A 14,275-nucleotide genomic window follows, 5' to 3' on the forward strand; every position below is an offset into this window, starting at 1 on the left:
CCTCCAGAGCAGAGTTGTGTCTGCTTTATACATGACACCTCGTGCGTTCTGAACTTGCACTTTAGACATTTTCCATTTTAATGTACATGAAAGTGAAGAATGGCTATTCAGAGTACTTCTCATACTTCAAGTCTCAATACTTTAGGATCCTCTGCACTGGTTTTTGGGTGACCAGCTAAGATCTTAGCACGTATATGGAGTTGCTCAAATGAAGAGCAAATCAGAGGGGCCAGGTGGTGGTGCACCTGGTTAAAGTGCTCAAGGACCAACCTGCAGAGGAAAAGCTTCATGAGTGGTGAAGCAGGACTGCAGGTGTCTCTCTCTCTTTCTCCCACTTTCAATTTCTCTCTGTCTCTATCAAATAATCAATTTTAAAAAATTTAAAAGAGCCCATCAGAATTTGTTGATGTAGAACAGAAATGAAACTTGGGCGGAAGGTAGATAGCATAATGATTATGCAAACAGATTCTCATGCCTGAGGCTCCAAAGTTCCAGGTTCAATCCCCCACACCACCATAACAGAGCTGAACAGTGCTCTGGTTAAAAAAATAAATAAGAAAGGAGTCGGGCAGTAGCGCAGCAGGTTAAGCGCAGGTGGCGCAAAGTGTAAGGACAGGCATAAGGGTCCTGGTTCAAGCCCCTGGCTCCCCACCTGCAGGGGAGTCGCTTCACAGGCCTTGAAGCAGGTCTGCAGGTGTCTGTTTTTCTCTCCCCCTCTCTGTCTTCCCCTCCTCTCTCCATTTCTCTCTGTCCTCTCCAACGATGACTACAACAATAAAAAAACAAGGGCAACAAAAAGGAATAAATATTTAAATAAATGAAATTGTCATGGCCTATGGTATATATTCTCCTTATGATATTCAAGTATTAGCTCTTGTAAGATCATTTCCTAAAGACCAAAATCAGGAAGTTTCTGATACTTTCCTCATTCTATCAATGACAGCTCTTCTCTTGGGCACTAGCTTTTATCTCAGGACTATTTCACCACTGTTCTCTCAGTTGACTCCAGGATATCCACACTGCTCCCTTTCTCCTTCCTCTCTTAAGCCCTCCTCTGGCCTCTGCGCCTCCCACCCAGCCTTTCCCAGATGAGGGAAGGCAAGTACTGTGTTGTAGGGCTACATTGACATGGATGTGAGAAGGGTGGATCCCAGGTCTGATATTAGACCTTCTGTGCCACCCTGGAAAATGTTTTTTTTTTCCTTCTCCTTAAATATACATTTATTGCTACACAACTGTTGATCATCATTCAAAGAGAAAAAACGTTCAGTTAGACAGCCAAATAGATGGACGTACTGAAGACTCCCAGAATGCATGTTGTTCTCCCCTGTTGTGGCATGGGGTCTTGGAGAGTGGGACAAACATGACAAAAAGCACAGTGGGTTAAACACACATGGCACAAAGCACAAGGACCAGTGGAAGGATCCCTGTTCAAGCCCCCAGATCCCCACCTACGGGGGGCGTTTCACAAGCAGTGAAGCAGATCTGCAGATGTCTGTTTTTCTCTCCCCCTCTCAGTCTTCCCCTCCTCTCTCAGTTTCTCACTGTCCTATCCAACAAGAACAAAAGCAATGGCAACAATAACAAGGGCACCAAAATGGCCTCCAGGAGCAATGGATTCTAGTGCTGGCACTGAGCCCCAGTGAAGACCCTGGAGACAAAAGAATATGTCTAAAAACTTTTTAAGTTAAAAAAAAAAGAGGGGAGTCGGGCGGTAGCGCAGCGGGTTAAGCGCAGGTGGCGCTAAGCACAAGGACCAGCGGAAGGATCCCAGTTCGAGCCCCGGCTCCCCACCTGCAGGGGAGTCACTTCACAGGCGGTGAAGCAGGTCTGCAGGTGTCTCTCTTTCTCTCTCCCTCTCTGTCTTCCCCTCCTCTCTCCATTTCTCTCTGTCCTATCCAACATCGAACAACATCAACAATGGCAATAATAGTAACCACAACGAGGCTACAACAAAAAGGGGGGGGGGAATGGCCTCCAGGAGCGGTGGATTCATGGTGAAGGCACTGAGCCCAGCAATAACCCTGGAGGGATAAATAAATAAATAAATAAATAAAAGATGGTTAAAAAAAGAGGGGGGCCGTGGCGTGAAGCGCAAAGACTTGCGTAAGGATCCCTGTTCAAACCCCCAGCTCCCCACCTGTAGGGGAGTTGCTTCACAAGTGGTGAAATAGCTCTGCAGGTGTCTTTCTCTCCCTCTCTCTGTCTTCCCCTCCTCTCTCCATTTCTCTCTGTCCTAGCTAACAACGACGATATCAATAACAACAATAATAACTACAACAACAATAAAAACAAGGACAACAAAATGGAAAATAAATATTAAAAAAAATTTAAGGTGGGGCGTGGTGGTGGTGCACCTGATTGAGCGCACATGTTACAGTGCTCAAGGACCCAGGTTCCCAGATGCCCTGGTTCCCACCTGCAGGAGGAAAGCTTTGCAAGTGGTGAAGCAGTGCTGCAGGTGTCTCTCTCTCTCCCTCTTTATCTCCCCTACCCTCTCAATTTTCGGCTGTCTCTATCCAATAAAGATAATTTAAAAAGAAAGAAAGAGGGAGTGGGGCGGTGGCGCAGTGGGTTAAGCGCACGTGGTGCAAAGCGCAGGGACCGGCGTAAGGATCCCAGTTCGAGCCTCCGGCTCCCCACCTGCAGGGGAGTCGCTTCACGGGCGGTGAAGCAGGTCTGCAGGTGTCTATCTTTCTCTCCCCTCTCTCTCTGTCTTCCCCTCCTCTCTCCATTTCTCTCTGTCCTATCCAACAACAAAGCAACGTCAACAATGGCAATAATAACCGCAACGAGGCTGCAACAACTAGGGCAACAAAAGGGAAAAAATGGCCTCCAGGAGCGGTGGATTCATGGTGCAGGCACCGAGCCCAGCAATAACCCTGAAGAAAAGAAAGAAAGAAAGAAAGAAGATGGTGTCAGAGGTAAAAATAGGACTAGAAAGCTGCAGCAGAGCAGAGATAGCTCCCAAATATGAGGGAAGTATATAAACACTGCTAAATATAAATCCCATCAATCTGCCCTAGGACCCATCTCTGTTCCTATTTAGCACAGGAGCCTATGTAACCTCTGCATCCTGTTAGTCTGAGTTTGCAGTTCACGGTCACAGCTAGAATCATTCTAAGCTGCACTCATTTCAGAACCAGTCTTCCTTAAGTGGCAGCATAGGTTGACCCAGCCTGCCTTCAGAGAATGGGACAGTTCCTACTATTGCTACTCTACATTGAGGGCGAAGGCCAGTAGAGGCCCACGAGAAGGTTAACGGTGATGTTCCTGATGGAAGTGATCTGTGATGGTGGAGAAAGGGATCTATTAGATGTCTGTATAGCCTGCTTTTTACTGCTTACACAAGTGTGGTTCAGGGAAATTGATGAGAATTTATAGATAGTAAGTATTTGACTCATGCCATACTGCCTTAACTCCCAAATCTATCATTTATCCTAAGCAGAAATTGTAAAGATGTCTGTACAGCTCTAGTGTAAAGATACAGATCCATGTTATATCAACTTAGAAAGTTAAAATGAGGTTAAGAACATACAGTGTGAAGTGCAAGGATCCTAGTTCCAGTCCTTAGCTCCCAACCAACAGGGGGGTTCTCTTCGTAAAAGGTGAAGCAGGACTGCAGGTGTCTGTCTTTCTCTTCCTCTCTGTCTTCAGTTTCTCTCTGTCCTATCCAACAACAACAGTGGCAGTAGCAGCAGCAGCAACAACATCAACAATGGAAAAAATATCCTACAGGAGCAGAGAATTCATAGTGCAGGCACAATGCCCCAGCAATAACCCTGGAGGCAAAAAAAAAAAATTAAAATGAATTTTCATTACATTGTAATGAGATGCTATTAAAAAGAGAAAAATTATCTGTACGCCTTGTTTTACATCATCAGCTTTGTTCCAGTTCAGAAAATAAAGTTAATAGAATTAACTGGATTTTCTTTTTAGCTTTCAGAAGTCTTACTGAGAACTAATTCTCTGGATGTCACTTTTAGCTATGAGAACTGAAAAGCTATCTTTTTTTTTCTCTTTTTAAAAAAATTTATGTATAAAATAAAAATAGAAAATATTGACTAAAACAGGATAAGAGGGGTAAAATTGGGAGTCGCACGGTGGTGCAGTGGGTTAAGTGCACCTGGCACAAAGCGCAAGGACTGCCGTTAAGGATCCCAGTTCGAGCTCCCGGCTCCCCACTTGCAGGGGAGTCACTTCACAGGCGGTAGAGCAGGTCTGCAGGTGTCTATCCTCTCCCCCTCTGTGTCTTCCCCTCCTCTCTCCATTTCTCTCTGTCTTATCCATTAATAGCAACAACAATAATAACTACAACAACAATAAAAACCAATGAGGGCAACAAAAGGGAAAATAAATAAAATATTTTTAAAAATTTAAAAAGGAATACATATACAAATCTGAAAGTGTCCAACGGAGTAGGGCGGTGTCGCAGCGGGTTAAGCGCAGGTGGCTCCAATTGCAAGGACGGACTTAAGGATTTTGGTTGGAGCCCCCAGCTCCCCACCTGCAGGGGTGTCCTTTCACAGGTGGTGAAGCCGATCCAGAAACCCTTGTTTTGCCCCCACACTGAGAAGGGAATAAACACCTGAGGACATCAGGCCTTGTTTCCTTTAGCAGAGAGAGATCATGTTCCAGGACCTGAAGCCTCCCCACAATACCCCAGAGTCTTTTACATGGTGAAATAGAATGTATTTCTGTTACAGAAATTATTACATTTGTAGTTCATTTAGTTTGTTTTATTTGAACTGGCATCATTTAAAAAATTTATTTATTTTTTCACCATAGCACTGTTCAGCTCTGGCTTATGGCGGTGCAGGGGATTGAACCTGGGACTTTGGAGGCTCAGGCATGAGAGTCTGTTTGCATAACCATTATGCTATCTACCCTCTGTACCATTTTTTTTTTCTTAAGACTCACAAATTATATCAGTCTTGCAAAAGTTTGGGAAAGCATATGTGGAAGCATGAATTAAAATTTTGTGCACGTTTTCATGGAAAATAATAACAGTGAACTTAGATTCATGTTCTAATATTTGCTTATATATATTCACTCATGAATTATTTTGGATTGATATGGTTAGGTTGGGTATGAAGTGTAATGCCATGAACAAATGTTTGTGATTTCTTCTGTTAGGGGATAATATAACCTATGAAGTTGATTAGTGGGTTAAATGCTGTCATTTTTAGCATATTATGACCACCTAGTTTTAGTAGCCTGCACCACTGTTTTCATAATCTCATTTCAAAGCTGAGTTATCATCGTATGAACATTTGTCTATTTAGTACTAAGAGAACTGTAACTCTTCTTTTTAAAATATTTGTTTGTTTATTTATTCCCTTTTATTGCCCTTGTTGCTTTGATGTTGTAGTTACTATTGTTGTGGTCATTGTTGGATAGGACATAGAGAAATGGAAAGAGGAGGGGAAGACAGAGAGGGGGAGAGAAAGACCCATGCAGACCTGCTTCACCACTTGTGAAGCAACTCCCCAGCAGGCTGGGATCCTTACGCCGATCCTTGCACTTTGCACCACTTGCATTTAACCCACTGTGCTACCACCCGACTCCGGAGCACTGTAACTCTTTACGATTTACTCCCTTGTTCTTGGATCCCCATTTCCAGACCAATGAGGGGATGGTGTGGTTCACCTGTTGTAGTAACAGTGAGTAGTGTAAAGAGTTGAGGTGATGAGCCTAGGGAGAGAAGCAGAGATCAGATCATCTAAGACCTTCAAAGTCAGTAGGTAGAAAGGTTATTATTATTATTTCATTCTGAGATAGGAATTCATTCCAAGGGTCTGAGCAGATGGTTATGTACATGTGAAACTCTGAAGTAAATTGATGTCTTTACTAAAAGAAAGAAAAAAAAGTGCAAAAATGTGAAATTTACCACTGAAGGAAATGAGGAGTGTGTTTTGGGTCCACTGTTTAAATGATCTAACATATATACTATAGAGTGAGTAATAATTCTTACTGCTAGAACACATTCATATTTATGTTCATTAACATATTTTAGGATACATACCAACAATAACTGTTTAGTAATTATACATTTAAAAGTAAATGTCTTGGGGCTGTGTGGTGGCACACTTGATTGAGTGCAGACATTAAATTGTACGAGGACCAGGTTTCAAGTCCTCAGTCCCCCCCAGCACAGGGAAGCATCAGAAGGGGTGAAACAGTGCTGCAGCTGACTCTTTTTTTCTGTCCTTCTCTATATTTCCATTCCTTTTGGATTTCTCTGTCTCTTTCCAAAATAAATATTAAAAAATAAATCAATTAAAAAATAAATTATATCATCGGGAGTCAGGCGGTAGAGCAGCAGATTAAGTGTACATGGCTCGAAACACAAGGACCCATATAAGAATCCCGGTTCAAGCCCCCGGCTCCCCACCTGCAGGGGAGGTCTGCAGGTGTCTGTCTTCCCTTCCCCCTCCCTGTCTTCCCCTCCTCTCTCAATTTCTCTCTGTCCTATCTAACAACGACGACAGCAATCACAACAACAATAATAACTACAACAATAATAAAACACAAGGGCAACAAAAGGGAAAATAAATAAATAATTTTTAAAAATAAATTAGATTATCTTTAAATACATACATGTAATTTATTTAAACAAATCATTATTTCAGAGACTTACAACCAAGATCTTGATGGACTAGCAGGTCCTTTTCCATCTGACCAAGCCAACCATCAACAAAAACTGTAACATACATTAAAAAAAAAAAGCAGTATAGAAATGAGGTGAAAGGGGCCAGGAGCTGGCACACCTGGTTGAGCGCATGTGTTACAAAGCACAAGGACCCAGGTTCGAGTCCCTGGTCCCCACCTGCGGGGAGAAAGCTTTGCAAGTGGTGTTGCAGGTGTATCTCTCTGTCTCTCTCCCTACCCCTGCCCTCTCAATTTCTGGCTGCCTCTATCTGATAAATAAAGATAACTTAAAATTTTTAATTAAAAAAAAGAAGGAAATAAATGAGGTGAAAACACAAAAAAACAGCAAAAGCAAGTATTCTGATCCCAGGCAGCAAGGATAAAGGTAAGAGTCTGTTGCCCCGGGAGTCGGGCTGTAGTGCAGCGGGTTAAGCGCAGGTGGCGCAAAGCACAAGGACCGGCATAAGGACCCCGGCTCCCCACCTGCAGGGGAGTCGCTTCACAGGCGGTGAAGCAGGTCTGCAGGTGTCTATCTCTCCTCCTCTCTGTCTTCTCCTCCCTCTCTCCATTTCTCTCTATCCTATCCAACAATGACAACAACAATAATAACTACAACAATAAAACAACAAGGCCAACAAAAGGGAATAAATAAATAAATAAATAAATAAATTTTTAAAAACGAGTCTGTTGCCCCTGTGGCTGCACACCACTCAGCCCATGTGGTCATCTGCCTATTGGGTTCTAGCTCTGTTGCCCACCTGCACAACAGTGGCTACTGGCACCTGCCCACTGCAGTCCAGCCCCTGCCATGCTCATGACTCAGCTACCTCTGATGCTGCCTCCCCAGACTCCCACCTCTGTTACAACTCAATGTCTGCACCTTCACAGACTGTGGGTATAGAAAAGAAAGAAGAAAAAAAATTGTAAACCATGTGGCAAGTGCAAGTAGCTGAAAGGGGCTGCTGCAGAACTCAGTCTTCTAAGCAATGGGGCCCTTGGGCTGGAGTGTTACAGAGAAACACTGTAGTGGGAGAGAAAGCACAGTGCCGCAGCTTCCCCTGGAGTCATATGTATGGCTAAACCATACACCCATGAGGCACTACGGCTAAACCATACACCCATGAGGCACTGGCTAACCCATACACCCATGAGGCACTACGGCTAAACCATACACCCATGAGGCACTACGGCTAAACCATACAGCCTACTCTGTGAGCTTGTTACAGTGTTTTTGCCTAAATTTGCTACAAAGAAATGCTGGGTTCAGGGCCCAGGTGGTGGCACATCTGGTTGAGCGCATGTGTTACAATGCACAAGGACTCAGGTTTGAGCCCCCAGTCCCTACCTGCAAGAGGAAAGCTTTGCAAGCAATGAAGCAGGGCTGCAGGTGTCTCTCTGTCTTTCTCCCTCTCTATCTCCCTCTTTACTCTCTACTTCTGGCTAATAAATAAAAACAAATATTAAGTTAGAATTTAAAAAAAAAGGAAATACTGACCTAAAATGAGTGGGAAGTGGTCTCTCCTCTTCATTAAGGAATAGTTGGGTGGGGTAGATAGTATAATGGTTATGCAATGAGATTCTCATGCCTAAGTCTCCAAAGCTGAAGGTTCAATCCCTCACATCACCATAAGCCAGAGCTGAACAGTGCTCTGGTAAGAGAGAGAGAAAGAGAAAGTCAGAGAAGAAATGGTTTTTATAAGTTTTTAACAAAATACAACTTTGTCCTGGCTTTTATCAGAATTTTAAAAAATATGTTATATAATTGTTTTAATTTTTCCCCTTTATTGGGGGATTAAATGTTTTACATTTGACAGTGAATACAATACTTTGTACATGCACACATTTCTCAGTTTTCCACAAAACATATAACTCCCACGAGATCCTCAGTCATCCTTTTCCAGGTCCTGTATTCTCCCCCACCACCCACTCTGGAGTCTTTTACTTTAGTGTAATACACCAAGTTATAGAATTTTTTATTCATTCTATTTTTTTCCATTTTTGATGTTTCATAGTCATAGATATTTTAAAAAATATTTATTTATTCCCTTTTGTTGCCCTTGTGGTTTTATTTTTGTAGTTATTATTGTTGTTGTTCTTGATGTCGTCCATGATGGATAGGACAGAGAGAAATGGAGAGAGGAAGGGAAGACAAGAGGGGGGGAGAAAGACAGACACCTGCAGACCTGCTTCACCACCTGTGAAGCGACTTCCCTGTAGGTGGGGAGCCAGAGGCAGCCATAGAGATTTCTACCAATTAATTGTGCTTCTGTTTTATTGATTGTAAAATCTCATGTCTGATATGTCATTTTATTTAAAATCATTTTATTTTCTTATTCAAATTAATGGCTTATAAATTATCGATACCTGTTCATAATGCCAACTCTTTATTATTATTTTTTTATATTTATTTATTTTCCCTTTTGTTGCCCTTGTTCTTTTTCATTGTTGTTTTAGTTATTATTATTGTTGTTATTGATGTCGTTGTTAGGACAGAGAGAAATGGAGAGAGAAGGGGAAGACAGAGAGTGGGAGAGAAAGATAGACACTGGCAGACCTGCTTCACCGCCTGTGAAGAGACTCCCCTGCGGTTGGGGAGGCTGGGGCTCAAACCCGGATCCTCACTCTGGTCCTTGCGCTTTGTGTCAGGTGCACTTAACCCGCTGCACTACCGCCCGACTCCCTCATAATGCCAACTCTTACTTTACACTGATTTTTTTTTTCTTTTGTCATTCATCTGGGCTTCACTATCCCAGATCAATTTTTTCCCAGATAAATACACACAGAGGAGAAAGAATAAGGACTCCACAGCACTGAAGCTCCCCCTAGTGAGATGACTGGAAGTTCAGGCTCAAACCTGGGTTGATCTCATGGAAAGTCAGGTCCTCTTCCAGGCGAGTGAACTTGTCAAGACTACATTAATCTTTCAACATTTTTTTCTGGTCTCTGATGTATTTTTCTTTCTTTCTTTTCTTTTTTTTTTTTAAACAGAGCACTGTTCAGCTCTGGCTTGTGGTTTTGCGGGGGATTGAACCTGGGGCTTTGAAGTCTCAGGCATGAAAGTCTCTTTGCATAACCATTATGCTGTCTACCCCCTCTGATGTATTTTTCTTTACCACTTGCTGTTCTCTTTTCACATTATCTTCAAAATTAATTTCATTCATGAGATTTAAAAAAAACATATTTATTCCTTTTTGTTGCCATTGTTGTTGTCATTGTTGGATAGGACAGAGAAATGGAGAGAGGAGGGGAAGACAAAGAAGGGGAGAGAAAGATCTGCAGACCTGCTTCACCGCTTGTGAAGCGCCTCCCCTGTAGTTGGGGAGCCAGGGGCTTGAACCGGGATCTTTAAGGCAGTTCTTGGGCTCCGCGCCATGTGCGCTTAACCCGCTGATTTTTTAAAGGCTTAATGGTCTTTAGGTTTTTTTCTCATAATTATAGCTATAATTATGTTCTTCCTCTTGCTTTTGCTGCATCTCATGATTGTAGGTATACTGTTTTCTATTTTCAGTGTCTCAAGATTTGTTGTTGTTGTCTTAACCAGAGCACTGCTCAGCTCTGGTTTATGGTGGTGTGGAGGAATAAACCTGGGATTTGAGGACCTCAGGCATGAGAGACTATTTGCATAACCATTATGCTAACACTCTCCCCCTCTATGCTCTCAAGATTCTTTTTAATTTTTCCTTTTTTTATTTCTTCTTGTATCATTGGCCAAAAGTGTATTGTTTAGTTCCCATATAATTGTAATAAAAATTCTTACTAAGGGGGCCCGTTGGTGGAGCACCTGGTTAAGCTGACATGTTACAGTGTGCTAGGACCTGGGTTTGAGACCCTGGTCCTCCACCGCCAAGAGGAAAGCTTCACGAGTGGTGAAGCAGGGTTACAGCTTTCTCTCTATCTCTCTGCCTCTCTCTATATATATATTCCCCTTTCCCTTTCAATTTCTGGCTGCCTTTTTCCAATAAATAAATAAAAAGAATTTTAAAAGTTGGGGAGTTGGGCAGTAGCACAGCGGGTTAAGAGCAGCATTTTACCTTGCTGGTGGGTCCCTCTGTCCTTACCACCTGCATTCTGGGCTCCCTCCATGTTTCTGATTCGTCTAAACTCCAGTCCTGTTTCTTTATATTTATTTATTTTCCATTTTTGTTGCCATTGTTGTTCTCCATTGCTGTTGTAGTTACTAATGTTGTTGATGTCGTGGTTGTTGGATAGGACAGAGAGAAATGGAGAGAGGAAGACAGAGGGGGAGAGAGAAAAATAGACACCTGCAGACCTGCTTCACTACTTATGAAGTGACTACCCTGCAGGTGGGGAGCCGGGGGCTGGAACCGGGATACTTAAACCGGTCCTTGTGCTTTGCGCCACATGCGCTTAACCCACTGCGCTACCGCCCGACTCCCTCCAACCCTATTTCTATGCTGGCTTTTTACATGCATGTTGTGGTTTTTGTCTATTAGGACTACAAAGTAAACAGGGACTTCTAGTCTACTACCATATTGTTGAAAAGTTCTGGTGCGGGAGTCGGCGGTAGGCGCCGGGGGTTAAGAGCACATGGTGCGAAGCGCAAGGACCGGCATAAGGATCCTGGTTCGAGCCCCCGGCTCCCCACCTGCAGGGGAGTCTCTGCACAAGCCATGAAGCAGGTCTGCAGGTGTCTATTTTTTCTCCCCCTCTCTGTCTTCCCATCTTCTCTCCATTTCTCTCTGTCCTAACAATGATGACATCAATAACTACAACAATAAAAAAATGAGGGCAACAAAAGGGAAAATAAATAAATGTAAAATTTTTTTTAAGTTCTGGTGGGATAATTTATTTAATTCATATTTAAAGTCATTATTGCTGTATAAAGGATTTACTATTGCCATTTGTCCATTTTTCTTGATTTCTTTAAAGTGTGGTTCCCTTGCTTATTTCTGTATTCCTTTGTCATCCCGTGATGTTCCAAATTGCTGTTTCTATTCATTTATCTTTATCTTTTGTATGTCTACTTGTAGGCTTTTGATTTCTGATTGTCCAAACAAATATATAAGATCATATTAAAAATATTTTTATAATTATTTTTTATATTTACTTATTTTCCTTTTTGTTGCCCTTGTTTTTTATTATTTTATTATTGATGTCATCATTTTTGGATAGGACACAGAGAAATGGAGAGAGGAGGGGAAGACAGAGAAGGGTAGAGAAAGAGAGACACCTGCAGACCTGCTTCACCACCTGTGAAGTGACTCCCCTGCAGGTGGGGAGCCGGGGGCTCGAACTGGGATCCTTATGCTAGTCCCTGCACTTTGCACCACCTGTACCTAACCCATTGCGTTACCGCCCGACTCCCATATTAAAAATATTTATCTTAAGTTGATAAGACTCTTCACTTTTATTCTCCTCACATCTTGCACTTATGTCATAATTAATTTTTTCATTTTTTTCTTATCTTCTCATGTTCTCATTCTTTTTTCCTTTTTGTATTTTCATTTTTGGAGACAGCTAGAAATCGAGAAGGGAGGAGGAGGAGACAGAGAGGGAGAGACAGAGAGATGCCTGAAGACCTACAGGTGGTCACTGGGGCCTTGAACCGAGGTCCTTGCACACTGTTGTATGTGCGCTAACCATCCGGCCTATCATATTCTCTCCTTCCCTCCTTACTTTTTTTAAAAAAGATTTTATTTATTTATTAATAAGAAACATAGGAGGAGAGAGAAATAACCAGGCATCACTCTGGTACATGTGCTACTGGGGACCGAACTCAGGACCTAATGCTCGAGAGTCCAATGCCTTATCCACTGTGTCACCTCCCAGACCACTATTTTTTTTCTACTTTTCTTTTGCAAAATTTTTTAAAATATTTATCTATTCACTTTTGTTGCCCTTGTTTTATTGTTGTAGTTATTATTGTTGTCGTTGTTGGACAGGACAGAGAGAAATGGATAGAGGAGGGGAAGACAGAGAAAGGACAAGGGAAGACAGAGAGGGGGAGAGAAAGACACCTACAGACCTGCTTCACTGTCTGTGAAGCGACTCCCCTGCAGGTGGGGAGCCAGAGGCTCGAAGCAGGATCCTTATGCAGGTCCTTGCGCTTTGCACCAAGTGCGCTTTACCCACTGAGCTACCACCTGACTTCCTCTTTCTACTTTTCTTTAATAAGCTAGATAAAAATTGAGAGGGACAGGAGAGATAGAGATAGAAAAAGATAGAAACCTACATACCTAATCCATTGTTCATGAAGTCCCCCCCCACACACAGGTAAGGAACAAGGACTCAAACCTGGATCCTTGCACATGTGCACACACTGGGTGCACCCTCACCCACGGCCTTCATATTTTATATCCATTACTGAAATTTAGCAATCGCTGCACTCACTTTTACTACTTTTACCTCAATATTTATTCTGGATTTAAGTGATTTGCACAGTTTTATAATGTTGCATCATTTTTATTTTGACCATCTCTTAGAACTCTATGATCTCATGCACAGGAGATATATTACTTGCTACGCAACAGTTTTCGTTTATTATTATTATTATTTTCAAATATTTATTTATTTATTCCCTTTTGTTGCCCTTGTTGTTTTATTGTTGTAGTTATTATTGTTGTTGTCGTTGTTGGATAGGACAGAGAGAAATGGAGAGAGGAGGGGAAGACAGAGAGGGGGAGAGAAAGATAGACACCTGCAGACCTGCTTCACCGCCTGTGAAGCGACTCCCCTGCAGGTGGGGAGCTGGGGTTCGAACCGGGATCCCCAGTCCTTGTGCTTTGCGCCACCTGCGCTTAACCCGCTGCGCTACAGCCCGACTCCCTCATTTATTATTTTTACAACTACTTAAATTGGTGCTTACTGTAAGGCTGATCTAATAACATCAAACTACCCCAGCACTTTTTATATCTTAGCAATATATTTTTTTAATTTTTTAATATTTATTTATTTATTCCCTTTTGTTGTCCTTGTTGTTTATTGCTATAGTTATTGTTGTTATTATTGATGTCATTGTTGTTGGATAGGAGAGAAATGGAGAGAGGAGGGGAAGACAGAGACGGGGAGAGACAGACACCTGCAGACCTGCTTCACTGCCTGTGAAGCAAACCCTCTGCAGGGGGGAAACCAGGGGCTCGAACTAGGATCCTTAGGCCAGTCCTTGTGCTTTGCACCACGTACGCTTAACCCGCTGTGCTACGCCCCACTCCCTTAGTAATATTTTTTTTAAAGCTGGTCTCATACCTAAAGGACAGTTTTGGAGTATGAAATATTCCCTTTTTGTCTATAGGAAAGAAAGGGAGAAGAAAGGAGAGGAAATAGGAGAGAAGGTGGGAAGAGAGGAGAGATGAGGAGAGAAAGAAACACCAAGGCACTCAGTAAGTGCAGCAAGCAGGTAGAAAGACTTAAAAATATATAGTTTTTCGGGAGTCGGGCGGTAGCGCAGCGGGTTAAGTGCAGGTGGCACAAAGCACAAGGACCGGCATAAAGATCCTGGTTTGAGCCCCTGGCTCCTCACCTGCAGGGGAGTCGCTTCACAGACGGTGAAGCAGGTCTGCAGGTGTCTGTCTTTCTCTCCCCCTCTCTGTCTTTCCTCCTCGATCCATTTCTCTCTGTCCTATCCAACAATGATGAAAGCAATAATAATAACTACAACAATAAA

General features: G+C 42.6%; 2 protein-coding genes across 3 annotated transcripts in view; one reads left to right on the forward strand and one right to left on the reverse strand.

The window, feature by feature from the left end:
* Nucleotides 1-14,275, reverse strand: part of LOC103127055 (zinc finger protein 709-like) — a 1,044,365-nt gene that overhangs the window by 478,078 nt on the left and 552,012 nt on the right. The window lies entirely within an intron of this gene.
* The window catches only part of LOC132535598 (zinc finger protein 709-like), a 306,876-nt gene that overhangs the window by 120,788 nt on the left and 171,813 nt on the right, over nucleotides 1-14,275 (forward strand). The gene's annotated exons all lie outside the window — the stretch shown is intronic.

Source organism: Erinaceus europaeus, chromosome 23 (assembly GCF_950295315.1).
Source record: "Erinaceus europaeus chromosome 23, mEriEur2.1, whole genome shotgun sequence".
Classification (NCBI taxonomy): domain Eukaryota; kingdom Metazoa; phylum Chordata; class Mammalia; order Eulipotyphla; family Erinaceidae; genus Erinaceus; species Erinaceus europaeus.